Source organism: Panthera pardus, unplaced genomic scaffold (genome assembly GCF_024362965.1).
Source record: "Panthera pardus isolate Hobbes unplaced genomic scaffold, ASM2436296v1 HiC_scaffold_27, whole genome shotgun sequence".
Lineage (NCBI taxonomy): Eukaryota > Metazoa > Chordata > Mammalia > Carnivora > Felidae > Panthera > Panthera pardus.
In genome coordinates, this window is record NW_026526843.1 from 44,930,881 (window position 1) to 44,945,041 (window position 14,161).

Consider the following 14,161-nt stretch of genomic DNA (forward strand, 5'->3'; position numbering starts at 1 on the left):
CTGGGTGTGTATTCAAGGGTGTTCCAGGAGAGATTAGAATTTTAATTAATAGACTGAGTAAAAATAATTGCCCTCTCTAATGTGAGTGGGTGTCATCCAATCTGTTGAGGACTCAAATAGAAAAAAAAATGCAGACGGGGTCAAATTTACTCTCTCTGCTCAAGCTGAGACATTCTTCTATTTCCCTTGGCATTGTCACTCTGTTCTCAGGCCTTTGGACTGGACTTGGACTGGAACATATACCATTGTCTGTCCCCTGCCACCTATCACCACACCCCAGGTCCTGCGTTCTTGGGCTTTCAGGCTTGGACTGACTGACTCACTGGCCCTCCTGGGCCTCCAGCTTGCATTTAGTATATTGTGGGACTTCTCAGCCTTCATAATTATGAGTCTATCCCTCATAATAAATCTTCTACATATCTATCTATCTATCTATCTATCTATCTATCATACTGGTTCTGTTTCTCTGGAGAAATCTGACTAATAAAGGTATTAACAAGATGGCTATATATACAGATGTAGTTGTGGGTAGACAAAATTATATGGTGGTAGAAGTCTGTGAAAGTTCTCATTGATAGCTACAATTTTCTAGTAAAATATAAAGTAACAGAAAATTTGGCTTGGGGAAATGGTGTTGGGAGTTTGAGGAGAGAGAAGGCATGAATTAATAATTTAGAAAAGTTGGAAAGTTAAGGGACAGGAGGCCCATTTAGTGATTGACTGGCAGCTTTAGGGCCAGATTGAGATTCACCATTGAACTCATAATCATGAATTTAAGCTGAAATTGGTCATGTGGTTGTGCATTTTCCTCGAGCCAGGTTTAGCTGTGCGAGTTCAGGCTCTTTGAAGTTTAGCCAGGGTTATGATTTTTCCAGGAAAATAATACAAAGTGAGAGAGGGACAGGAGAATATGGGGTATATGTAAACAAGTGCTAATGAAGACTGAACATAACATTTGAGCTGGAGAAGGAGAGGAGAGAAAAAAAATAAGAAAACAAAAGATGATGGAATCTGGTAAGATCAATGGGTTGGAGATTTTGGTGAGGTTGAGAGAAGGTGAGGTTCTGAGTGGGCTGAAAAGAGAGGCGGTGATAGAAAGAGGGATTTTTGAAATTGAGATTATGGAGGGGCTGTTAAAATTGCTATAATAAACCCTATGGTGTGGACATGCAAGTGAGTACCTGAGGTGGGGTCAAAGACAATGTCATGAAGGAGAAATGTTCAAGGAACTGAAGAAGTCAGTGTGTCAGAATGGTTGCTCTTGAACTCACCAGGAATTAAGACAGTACTATTTCATTGAGAGTGACTGTGCTCCAGGAGTTAAAATCTTCAAGAAATCAAGAGAGATGGGAAAATGAAATTTGGTAGATGACAAAAATAAAGGCTAGTTTTGGTGACAAGCTGCCAACAGCTGACAGTTTTCAAGGATGTGGGAAAGGAATTGTCTAAAGGCAATAATGAGAAGCAAGAAAGACATTTACTCAAACTTCAGGCTCTGTGGTACAATGGTGGTGGGAGAGAAAAGTCATATACTACTCTTGAATGGGCTTGAGTGGGCTTCAGGGGACAAAGGGTCCTCAGGTGGAGAGCCTGGTTTCTGTTAGGGGAAGACAATAAGGACACATTTAGAGAAGAAATTGAGGATATGGGGGAATTACTGAGAGTGCATTATGTTTTAGAAGTAGGGAAGGGGTATGAGAAGTGAACTAGAGAAGGGATATGGTCATAGCTTTATGGAGGTTAAAATGAGGGAGTTGAGGGGTGACAGTAAATATACCCAAATGTTAAAAACATTCAACTCTGAGTTGTGGAAACACTGGTGGTTATTATATTTAATGCCTGTGACATTGTAGGTACTCAATAAATATTATTTGTTGAATGAGGATGGCTTTCTCCTTTAAAGATTTCTCCAGCAAACATACAAATCTCTCAAATTAATATGAAGTGCTACAAAACTCTCAAACTAACATGAAGTCCTACAAAAGCATAGAAAACAAAACGAATGGAGAGAGGTGGGGAGGGCTTGAAAAATCCTTGTGGAGAAAGTGGGTGCTGATCCATGTAGATCTCTACCGCCACACATGAGTCATATGGAAAATATGGGATGCAAGCTAATGACATAGTCCTATCTCCATATTACCTTAATGCTCTAAGATTCTGGAGGAGTTTCAAGAAAATGACTTTGAACAGTTAGTCCTTTAAATTAATACTGGATTCTCACTTTTATCCCCCATCATGGACACTGGGTGGTGCTGCTGTACAAAATTTCTGCTCTATCATGGCTGTATTACTGCAATCTCTAGACCATTATTTATCTAGTGTCTCCTGTTGGGCCAAGAGAGTGCTATGGATTGGGGAGACAAAGATGAATAGCCTCAGTTGGATTCTCCTGTGATTACCCTAAACTGATTACTACCATGTTCAGTGGCTGAAAAAACTGAAAATGTGACTTTTACATAGGAGAGCACCTCTGTCACAGAAATGTCCAGCTATGGGGGTGAATGACTCTGAACTGCCCACCCTCTCAATGAGCGCCCCTCCTCCAAGGCCTAGACAAGGATTAGAACAGACACAACTGAGCATTGCTTCCAAACCATTGTTTGGTTATCACAGTGTACTTAGGCTTTATGGCTGGCTATATAAAGCCCAGAGAGCCTAATTACAGCTCCTTCAGCTTGGATCTCCCAGTTCCAGACGTTGAAAGCCAACTGGACAATAAGTGTCTGCTTACTATAGAGGCCCCTGAAAGGGCGGGCCTATGCCGGCCGACTCCATCTTGTTCTGTGTTCTCCACCTTGAGTGACTATGTCCCCGACATGACCCCTTTTCCGGGAAAATCACAGAAACCTCAGACTGCGCCTCCTCCCCTTGAGTAACCTCCCGCTCACCCGTTCAAACTTTCTGATCAAAACACGCCCAGAGACCTGCGTAACAGGACTCCGACCCTTCCCCAGCCAATCGGCCGAGGCCACGACCCTTCCCCAGCCAATCGGCTGAGGCCACAGCCATTACCTCACCAACTGCCCCTAGACTCCTATAAAACCTTTGTGCTTTTGAAACTCGCTCTCTCTCCCTGGTATCTCACCGCTGTGTCGGTGCAGGTAGGGGATTGAGCTCGAGCTAGCTCGAATAAAGGTTCTTTTGCTTTTGCATCGGACTCGGCTCCCTGGTGGTCTTTGGGGATCACGAATTCTGGGCATAACAGCCCCAATTATCTTGGAGGGGTGAATAAACTTGGAATAAAGGAAAGTGAAATCTTCAGCACGAACATAGAAGGAGAGGCGGAAGAGGCAGGCAGGCTATTCCTCACGGAATCGGAGAAGGCCTGGACGGGGTCTGGCGAGGCAGCTTGGGTATAACGTCACCAAGACACTGTTGCAGGGCCGAGGTTCAGAGTAGAGGAGACAGTGAGGGACAGCCACTTTACTGAAAGAAGAAAGTGGGGGGAAGGGCGAAGAGGCGGGCCTGGGACCTCCCAGCCAATCAGAAAGGTCTGGGGCGGGGTCTGCTCCGTGATTTATAATTTCAGGGTTCCGCGCGGGAACATTAACCTCATACTGAGTGCGGAGAGGCGTTGGTCTAGCTGTAGGTCTTTCACCGGTTTTCAAGCCTTTAGGTGAGGACGTGTGGCCCCCCGGAGCCAGAAGACTATAGGGACAGGAGGGTGCAGCAGCTGCGCGGCGGGGGTGTCGGTCTTTCGGTAACTGGAGGGGCCAGGTTGGAGCTGGCGTTTGTAACTTTGCCTCCTGGCGAGTCCGCGCCTTTGTTTTCTGTGGCGCCGCCTTCTGCGCGTTGCCGAGTCCTCCCCAGGTAGGTCCTTGGAAGGCCCGAGGGGGCGACCGCTATAGCTGCAAGGCCACAGGTGGGGAGAGGGGCGGGTCCGCTGTGGCTGCAGGCCGAGCCCAGAGGAGGAGGAGGAGTTTGGGGGCTCCCTGGAATGGGCCATCTGGGGCTGGCCCTTCGCGCTCTCTCCTCCTGTGACCAAAAGGTAGGCTGCGCGCCTGACAAGGATGATAGTTATTTTAAAATGTAAGAAAACTTTTCCTGACAAAATGCCCCACGCGCCCAGCCCTTTATGATTTGTTAGCCCCTATTTCCCTACCTCTGGAGATTGGCGTCTGACCACTTGTCAAAGGAGGGTTTTAGGGTGACGTCGACGGAAGGGAGGCATATTCAGGACTTCTTGCTGCTTGGGGGCCTCTCCATTCTACTCTGGGCACTAGACGTGCCTTACCCCACCAGGGTGGGGCCAGGCGCATGCTTGAGAGCTCTATTTTCAGGTCGCTGGGGTCTCCTGTTGTCTCTTACCGTACAAAACCAGAATGGTCACAGGGCATCTCATCTCCTAACCTCTCCCTTTGCAGAGAAAACATGGTGAAATAAAAATCAATTCTATTTGTTTACCCCATTCTGCTGAAGGCCTTGGTATGATCCTAATCAGCTGTGCCTTCCTACATTTACAAACCAGTGTCATAAGGAGTTATTATGAGACATGTAATTAGTTATGACTGGATTAAATCCCCTCCCTCTCTTGTTGTGACTCCTTAATCTATCTCTGGGCAGATAAAATGGAAAGAAACTAGTACAATTTATGCCAACCCTTTTTGTGTGCTTATTCCTACTCCCCAAGAAAAATGCCCCCCAAAATTAATTGAATGCAAAGTGAAGTTGCTCAAATTACTGCTATCTCCTGTCACAAAATCATTAGCTGGTTAAACACAGTCCTTATTTTTCTTTTAACTCTATATGGAGGTACTTCTGTCACCTCCATTTGACCCCAGCTGTAATCGAAAAGAATTAGACATTTTGACTCTGGATTTTAGAGGATCTTGGTTTCTATTGCATCCTGATTTAATGGCTTTTACTACCTAACACAAATGGGGCAGTGATGTGTAATTTAGAGTATTCTAATAAAAACATGGCTTTTCTAAGATGTGTGCTGTTGTCTTGAAAATCAGCCGGTAAAATATACATTGATATTAAATATGAGAATTTTTGGCTCTGATTCCTTAGTATGACAATAGCTCTGTGTATTTTAATGTAATTTTTTTTAGTTTTTCTTTTAGTCAAGATGAGTAATAAGCCAGACTTGTCTGAAGTGGAGAAGTTTGGTCAAAACTGAAGAAAACTAACACTAAAAAAAATACTCTCCCTTCAAAGGAAAGTAAGTCATGGATGGGGCTGGGGGTTTCTAATGGAGAAAAACAATGGTGAACATTGATAGGCTCAGTAAATAAACTCTTCTAGTAAATTTTGCCACTAAGTAAGAAATAATTATAGTATCACTGTATTTAATGCAACAGTTAAAAATACCAAATAGTTGTCTTCTTACTTGAATTATACAAATGGTTCTCACATGATAGACCCAAGAAGTAATGGGGGAATAAAAAACTAATTTCTTGTTGAAAATTACTAAAAATATCTTTACAATCAATCTTGGAATGTTAGACTTAGTACTAGAAAAATCTTTGTTTTGTCCACTTAATGGTTATTAGGCATTTTCTGCATCTAGCCATTTGGGCCAGGATTTCATTCCTAGAAAACCACACAAACTGCAGTGTTGGCTTTCTCTACCTGATGACAAAATAAGGCAGAGAACAAGTTTAGATCTTGGGTGCACTCAAGGCTCCCAGACTCAAGGGATCAGGTTTGCCCTTGGGAGTTTTAGCCTGATAGAGAAACTCCAAACATATTCACAAAATTGAGGGACATTTTTTGCCATGTCAGTGTTACTTGAGTTTCACAGTTAGTCATAATTGTCTAAAGGGTATAACTTACTAATTACATAGTGATAGTTAAACCTGAGGAAAATGCTTCACTTCTTTAGTCTCAGAATAATCTATGGAAAAAATGGCAACAGCATAAATCTCCCTCTCAAATGGAAAAAAAAACAGTTGATGTAAATTCTAATGAATGTTCAGGTGGTTAACATTCATGCATGCACAACACACACACTCACATACACATATACACACACACTTGAACGGGGATTTGTGGTTAGTGCCTTGGCCTTCTAAATTTAAAGCAGATATGGCAGCCTTCAATAACTTGGCAAAGAACTCTTGGAAGAAAACTGAACTTCTAAAAATATACCTTCTTAATGATTTTTTGTGTTTGTTTTTTCCCCTAGCTATCCAACAAGAGAAAGAGTGTGTTCAAACATCATACAATGTGGATCTCCTCCCAACAGAAAATTTCAACATTGCTTTAGTGTCTTAGTTTGGGGCTTGTTTTTTGCAAACTTATGTGTTTGTAGAGATTTTAGGCATCTTCTGATGTCTTCCCATCCATATTCCCTAGCCAAGAAGTCAGGGGAAGCCAGTGCTCCCTTTTTTTAAACTTTCCATTGGTACATACGTTCCAGTTGGCAGATGCTGTTAATAATCTTACCATTGATGACATTTCTGTGTGTAGTCCTTGCACCCCCAAAGGTTAAACTACTTTTAACTTTCTATAGTGGCTGTATTTGTTGTTCCATAATATTCATGAAGTGGCATACATTTGCACCTTCTCAGTTTATTTTCATTTCTAATGTAGCGATAAAATAATAAATATAATCATTGTGTTGAGACTCCGGTGGTCCATTCTTGGTGGTCTTCTAAGTAATGAAAGTACAACAAAGGTACTCTTTACAGCCAAACAAAATAGTTTAAGGAAAGCCACTTTGGGAGATTGGTCAGAGGGATAAGGCTCTCCTTTGTCTGGGTCCAGTGGATTCTGAGTTGAGAATGCTATATGCTTTTCCATGAGTTAGAATCATGATTCTCCCATGAGAACCTTGGGAGAGGAGGTAACGTGGACTAGCCTTCTTATGTAGGAGGTGAGAAAATGACAACACAGGGTCTGAAGTGAACTTCTAAAGTGAATAGGGCTGAGATGTTTAAACTGGGCTCTCTTGCTTTCTGGAATGTGCTTTCAGCTTGATAGGAGGAGACACTCAAGGCTGGGGTTGGATGGGGGAAAGGGGAAGGAGGCACATTCTAGGACACATTGTTCTAAGCACATCACATCTGTTGAACATAAACTCAGATGTCTAATACCTGCTAATGATCTGCAGCACTGAATCTCTGGTCTCATTCTTGTCCAGAACAGAATTCATTGTTTTGTGAACCAAATACTTTTGGTGTTCATGGTGAGCACAAGGAATACATGTAAATGAGAGTATTCCATTCCCTGCTCTTAAATAATACTTTTATCAACTTTTAATTTGTAAAAATCAATCCTTATCATCCCATCAATTACAATTGTTAGCATTTGGGTGTATAATCATCCAGGCTGTGGTCTACTAATACACATGTCATTTTCTACAAAAAATATTATGCTGTTTATATGTATTTGAAACCTCAAGTGTTACCACCCCCTTTCTAATGGCTTACATATTTAAATAACCACAGGAAGTGGAAACTGTTTTCTTTGCTAGACCATAAACTTCCATAAGCAAAAGAGTAGGTGGGACAACTCTGATCAGGTGTCAGTGAAGTAATGCAATCACAGTGCTTAGTGTAGCCACAGGATTTGAGACTTGGAAGTAACCATATTGGTCACCAACACCTTACCTCTTGCCTGAAGCAACTGTCCAATAGAGTTACTCAGCCCCTTGCAGTGACCTGCTGCTTATACTGTGTCCAAATCTGCCTTCCTCTAACTTGTATCCAATAGTCCTAGGACTACAGACTGGAGACTCACACAGCATAGTTAATCCCTGCTCCAGTATTTGAAGTCCACTGTTGTGTGCCTCCTCCCATACCTCTAAGTGTTTTCTTGATGACAATTCTCATATCCTTTGGACATAAGTTATATACCAGGAAGCCCATCCAGTGGAATTACATCTGGAACCCAGCCGGTAAGCCCACCCAAATGTGGAGGCCAGCCAATGTCAGCCCCCTGGCCTCAGAGCATGGGACAAGAGACTGTGAGAACAAGGCTCTCTCACTTATGAATGCTGTTGTTTATAACCCCTCCAAGGACCTTCCCTTGTGTAATTTGTAAGCAGCACCCAGACACATAGGATAGAGAGAGACTGAAGAAAAAGGAAGGCCACTCCAGGTTAGTAGGTTAAATTTTAATATACAAAGGGAACTTACATATGGGGCTTGTTTGGGGTGTCAGTGAGACAGATCCCTACACTTACCTGTAAAATCTCAAAAGTTTATAAAGAAGCCTTAACTGGGTTCAGTCACATACATAATGTGGGTATTCTCAACACCATATCACTATCTCAAGACTATGTCCATGGAGTAGCCTCTGAGAGTGGGAAAAGCAAGATGAGCCCACATTCTAAGGACAGAAGGAGGTGTGGAGCCTCCAAATGCCTGGATCCAGCTTATGGGTTAATTGGTGGTCACATATTTTTGATGGCATTCTCCAACTGATGTTACCAGCTGACTTACCAGTACCCCAAACTGAGCTGACTGGTGAAGGTCTTTCTCTGACAAAGTGAATCTGTAAAGTCTGGAAGAGGAGATAGCTTACCCAGTTGTGCTGATACCAATGCAAGAAATTAAGAATCACAGAGAATTATGTATACATACTACCACAAAGGGAAACTAATAACACTTGAATAACTGACCCTAAAGAAACAACTACGAACTGTCTGACAGTTCAGAATAATCCTTTTAAAAAGTTTAGTGACCTATAAGAACACACAGACAAAATGACATAAGAAAAACAATGCATTAGCACAATGAGAAGTTCAACAAAAAAATAACCCCCCCAAAAGCCAACAGAATTTCTAAAGCTAAAGAATACAATGACTGAAGAATTCAGTAGATAACTTCAACAGCACACTTGATCAAGCAGAAGAAAAAGAATCTGTGAGCTAGAAGATAAGTCATTTGAAATCCTGTCAGAGAAGCATAAAGAAAAAAGAATGAAAAAAATGAAGATGCCTATGGGCCTTATGAAACACTATCAAAGGGAACAATGCGTGCATCATGGGATTCTCAAAAGGAGAAAAGAAAATGAAAACACAGAAAGTCTATGTAAAGCAATAATGGCTCAAAACTTCCCAAACTTGGGAATAGAAATGAATGTTCAGATTCATGAGCCCCAAAAGACCCCAAATAGGTTGAACCTGTACAGGGTTACACCAAGACACATTATAATTCACTCATCAAAGTCAAAGACAAAGAATCTTATTAAAAGCAAGAGAAAAGGGATTCATCATGTATGTGTCAGCCCTATGTGTGTGCAAATTTCTCAACAGAAGGTTTGTAGGCCAGGAGAGAGTAGGATGATATATTCAAAATATTCAAAGAAAAAGCTGTCAGCCAAGAATACTATACCTCGTAAAGCTATCCTTCATAAATGAAGAAGACATAAAGATTTTCCCAAACAAAAGCCAAGAAAGTTTATCACCAGTACATCTGCCTTACAAGAAATGTTGAAGTATGTTTTTCAAGCTGGAATAAAAGGATATGAATTCACATCATAAAAACATATGAATAGGTAAAACTCACTGGTAATAGTAAATATATATTCAAAGTTAGATTCTCTAATATTATGAGGGTGATTTGCAATTCACTTACAACTATAGTTTACAAGTTAAAAAACAGGGGTGCCTGGGTGGCTTAGTTGGTTGAGCATGCAACTCTTGATTTCAGCTCAGGTCATGATCCAGGGTCATGGGATTGAGCCTCACCTCAGGCTTTGCACTGAGCATGAAGACCACGTAAGATCCTCCTTCTCTCTCCCTCTGTCCCTCTCGCCCACTGACACTTTCTCTAAAATTAAAAAAAAAATTAAAAACAAATGTATTAAAAGTAACCACAACTACAATAACTTGTATCAGATATATAGTACATAAAGGCATACATTGTAGCATCAATAACCTAAAATGTGAGGAGGGAAGAAGTAAAAGTATAAAGTTTCTGTTGGCCATCAAATTTAAGTTGTTATAAGCTTAAAGTAGGGTGCTATGAATATCAGATACATTACGAAAGCCTCATGGTAACTACAAAGGAAAAAAACATGCAATAGGTACATAAAAGATTATGATAAAGGTGTCAAAGCATAATGTTGCACAAAGTCATCAAATCACAAATAATAAAGAGAGGAAGTAATAAAGAAAGGATCTATAAAACAGTTGGGAAACAACAAAATCTTAGTAAGTTCTTACCTATAATTAATTACTTTAAATGTGAATGGATTAAGCTCTTTAATTAAAAGACATAGTATGGCTGAATGGATAAAAAACAACAAGATTTAATGATATGCTGGCCCATAAGAGATTCACTTTAGCTTTAAGGACACACATAGACTGCAACTGAAGGAATGGAAAAATACATTTCAAGGAAATGGTAACCAAAAGAAAGCAAGAGTAGCTATACATATATAAGACAAAATAGATTTAAGCTAAAAATGATCAAAAGAGAAAAGGAAGGTTATTATATAGTGATAAAGGGGTCAATTCATCAAGAAGATATAGCAATTGGGGTGCCTGGAAGGCTAAGTTGGTTAAGCATCTGACTCTTGATCGCAGCTCAGGTCATGTTCTCATGGCTCATGGGATCAGAGCCCCACTTCAGGTTCTTTGCTGCAGCACAGAGCTTGGGATTCTCTCTGTCCCTCCCCCACTCACTTTCTCTCTCTCTCTCTCTCTCTCTCTCTCTCTCTCTCTCTTAAAATAAATAAATAAGCCTTTAAAAAAAGAAGATGGAGCAATTATAAACACTTATGCACCTAACATTGGGCACCTAAATATATAAAGCAAATATTAACAGAACTAACAGGAGAAATAGACATCAATACAATAATAGAAATTTTGATGCCCCACTTTCAACAATGGACAGATCATCCAGACAGAAAGTCAAGAAGGAAACTGCAAATATAAACAGCACTATGGACCAAATGGACCTAAAAGACATATACAGAACATTCCATCCAACAACGGCAGAACATACATTCTTCTCAAGTGCACATGGAACATTTTCTAGGTTATACCATATGTTAGGTCACAAACAAAGTCTCAGCAAATTCAGGAAGAAAGAAGTTATATCAGGTAACTTTTGCAACCACAATGTTAAGAAAGTAGAAATCTATAACAGGAGTAAACCTGTAAAATTCACAAATACATGAAAATTAACCATCACATTACTGAGCAACCAAAGGATGAAAAAAAAATGAAATAGAAAACTATTTTAAGACAAACGAAAATGGAAACACAACATACCAAAGCTTACAGAATGCAGAAGAAACAGTTCTAAGAGGAAAGCTTATAATGATAAATGCATACATTAAGAAGAAAGAAAAATCTCAAATGAACAACCTAACTTTACACCTCAAGGAACTAAAAAAAGAAGAAGAAACTAAGCCCAAGGTTAGAAGAAGGAAGGAAATAATAAAGATTAGGCAGAAATAGAGAATAAAAGAACAACAAAAAGATTAATAAAACAGAGGGTCAGGGGAAGATGGCGGTGTAGGAGGACACTGGGCTAACTGCGTCCTACTGATCACTTAGATTCCACCCACATCTGCCTAAATAACCCAGAAAACCACCAGAAGACTAGCAGAATGGATTCTCCATCTGGAGCCAAGTGTAGACAAGAGGCCCACGGAAGAGGGTAGGAAGGGCGGAGAGGCAGTGTGTGCAACACGGACTGGTGGGAGGGAGCCAGGGCGGTGGAGGGGCAGCCCGCCCAGCAAGGCAGAGCCCCTGAGTCTGGCTTGCAAAAGTGGAGGGGCCGGAGGGACTGTGTTCTGACAGCCAGCAGAAATTAACATCTGGAATATTATAAGTCAACTGCTCTGCTCAGAGAGTGGGAGGGCTAGAGGACAACGGGAGGGAGAGCTGTTGAGCCCCAGAGGACAGAGCTCAGCTTGGTGGGGAACAAAGGTGCTGGGAAGCAACATATCCCTTGCCCATCCCCCAGCCAAAATCCCAAAGAGTACCAGTTCCTGTCAGGGAAATTGCTTGCACCCCACAAACACCCAATGCTGTGCTTCTGTGGATCCATCCCTCTGAAGGGTCTGCCTCCCTCCCGGTGCCCCAGGGCCCCTCCTGAAGTGGACCACCGAAGGCAAAGCGAGCTGAGTCTTCCCCTCTTGTCCCTGTGCACCTTGTGGATCCACCCCGGCTAATATGCCAGATCCCATTTAAGCAGCACCAAAACCCTGGGAGTGTGCAAGTAGCCCATACAGGGGCCACACCAATCCACAGTGAGTCCTGCCCCTGGGAGACGGGAAGGTAAGGTACACACCAGTCTGACTGTGGCCCCAGCGGTGGGCTGGGGGAAGACATCAGGTCTGATTGTGGCCCTGCCCACCAACACAAATTACTCCAGACAGCACTGAGGAAGAGCCCTGCAATTCTGTGTCACCCCAGGGACTACCCAAAATGACAAAATGGAAGAATTCTCCTCAAAAGAAACTCCGGGAAGTTGCGACAGCTACTGAACTGATCAAAAATGATTTAAACAATATAGCAGAAAATGAATTTAAAATAATAGTCATAAAATTAATCGCTGGGCTTGAAAAAAGTACAGAGGACAGCAGAGAATCTATTGCTACAGAGATCAAGGGACTAAGAAACAGTCAAGAGGAGCTAAAAAAGGCTATAAATGAGCTACAAAATAAAATGGAAGCGACCACAGCTCAGGTTGAAGAGGCAGAGGAGAGAATAGGTGATTTAGAAGAGAAAATTATGGAAAAAGAGGAAGCTGAGACAAAGAGAGATAAAAAAAATTCAGGAGTATGAGGGGAGAATTAGAGAACTAAGTGATACAACAAAACGTAATAACATATGCATAATTGGGAATCCAGAGGAGTAAGAGAGAGGGAAAGGTGCTGAAGGCTTACTTGAAGAAATCATAGCTGAGAACTTCCCTGATCTGGGGAAGGAAAAAGGCATTGAAATCCAAGAGGCACAGAGAACTCCCTTCAGACATAACTTGAATCGATCTTCTGCATGATATATCATGATGAAATTGGCAAAATACAAGGATAAAGAGAAAATTCTGAAAGAAGCTAGGGAGAAACATTCTCTAACAGATAAAGGGAGACTGATAAGACTTGTGACAGATCTATCTACTGAAACTTCACAGGCCAGAAAGGAATGGCAGGAAATCTTCAATGTGATGAACAGAAAAATTATGCAGCTGAGAATCCTTTATCCAGCAAGTCTGTCATTTAGAAAAGAAGGAGAGATAAAGGTCTTCCCAAACAAACAAAAACTGAAGGAATTCATCACCACTAAACCAGCCCTACAAGAGATCCTAAGGGGGATCCTGTGGGAGAAATGTTGCAAGGATCACAAAGTACCAGAGACATCACTACAAGCATGAAATCTACAAACATCACAATGACTCTAAACCCACACCTTTTTATAATAACACTGAATGTAAATGGACTAAATGCGCCAACAAAAAGACATAGGGTATCAGAATGGATAAAAAAACAAGACCCATCTATTTGCTGTCTACAAGAGACTCATTTTAGACCTGAGGACACCTTCAGATTGAAAGTGACAGGATAGAGAATTATTTATCCTGCTCCTGGAAGTCAAAAGAAAGCTGGAGTAGCCATACTTATATCAGACAAACTAGACTTTAAATTAAAGGCTGTAACAAGAGATGAAGAAGGGCATTATATAATAATCACAGGGTCTATCCATCAGGAAGAGCTAACAATTATAAATGTCTATGTGCCAAATATGGGAGCTCCAAAATATATAAAACAATTACTCACAAACATAAGCAACCTTATTGATAAGAATGTGGTAATTGCAGGGGACTTTAATACTCCACTTACAACAATGGATAGAACATCTAGACACAGGATCAATAAAGAACACAGGCGCTGAATGATACATTGGATCAGATGGACTTGACAGATATATTTAGAACTCTGCATCCCAAAGCAACCAAATATACTTTCTTCTCGAGTGCACATGGAACATTCTTCAAGATAGATCACATACTGGATCACAAAACAGCCTTTCATAAGTATACAAGAATTGAAATTATACCATGCATACTTTCAGACCACAATGCTATGAAGCTTGAAATCAACCACAGGAAAAAGTTTGGAAAACCTCCAAAAACATGGATGTTAAATAACACTCTACTAAAGAATGAATGGGTCAACCAGGGAATAAGAGAAGAAACTAAAAAAATATATGAAACAAATGACAATGAAAAGACAACAGTCCAAATGCTTTGGGATA

At 41.1% G+C, this 14,161-nt stretch overlaps 1 long non-coding RNA gene across 1 annotated transcript; it reads left to right on the forward strand.

The window, feature by feature from the left end:
• The first annotated feature begins 3,540 nt into the window (after positions 1 to 3,540).
• On the forward strand, positions 3,541 to 6,571 carry LOC109260363 (uncharacterized). The gene is made up of 3 exons (XR_002076962.2): positions 3,541 to 3,616; positions 5,055 to 5,164; positions 6,131 to 6,571. It is a non-coding gene; the product is annotated as an uncharacterized LOC109260363 (long non-coding RNA).
• The last annotated feature ends 7,590 nt before the right edge of the window (positions 6,572 to 14,161 follow it).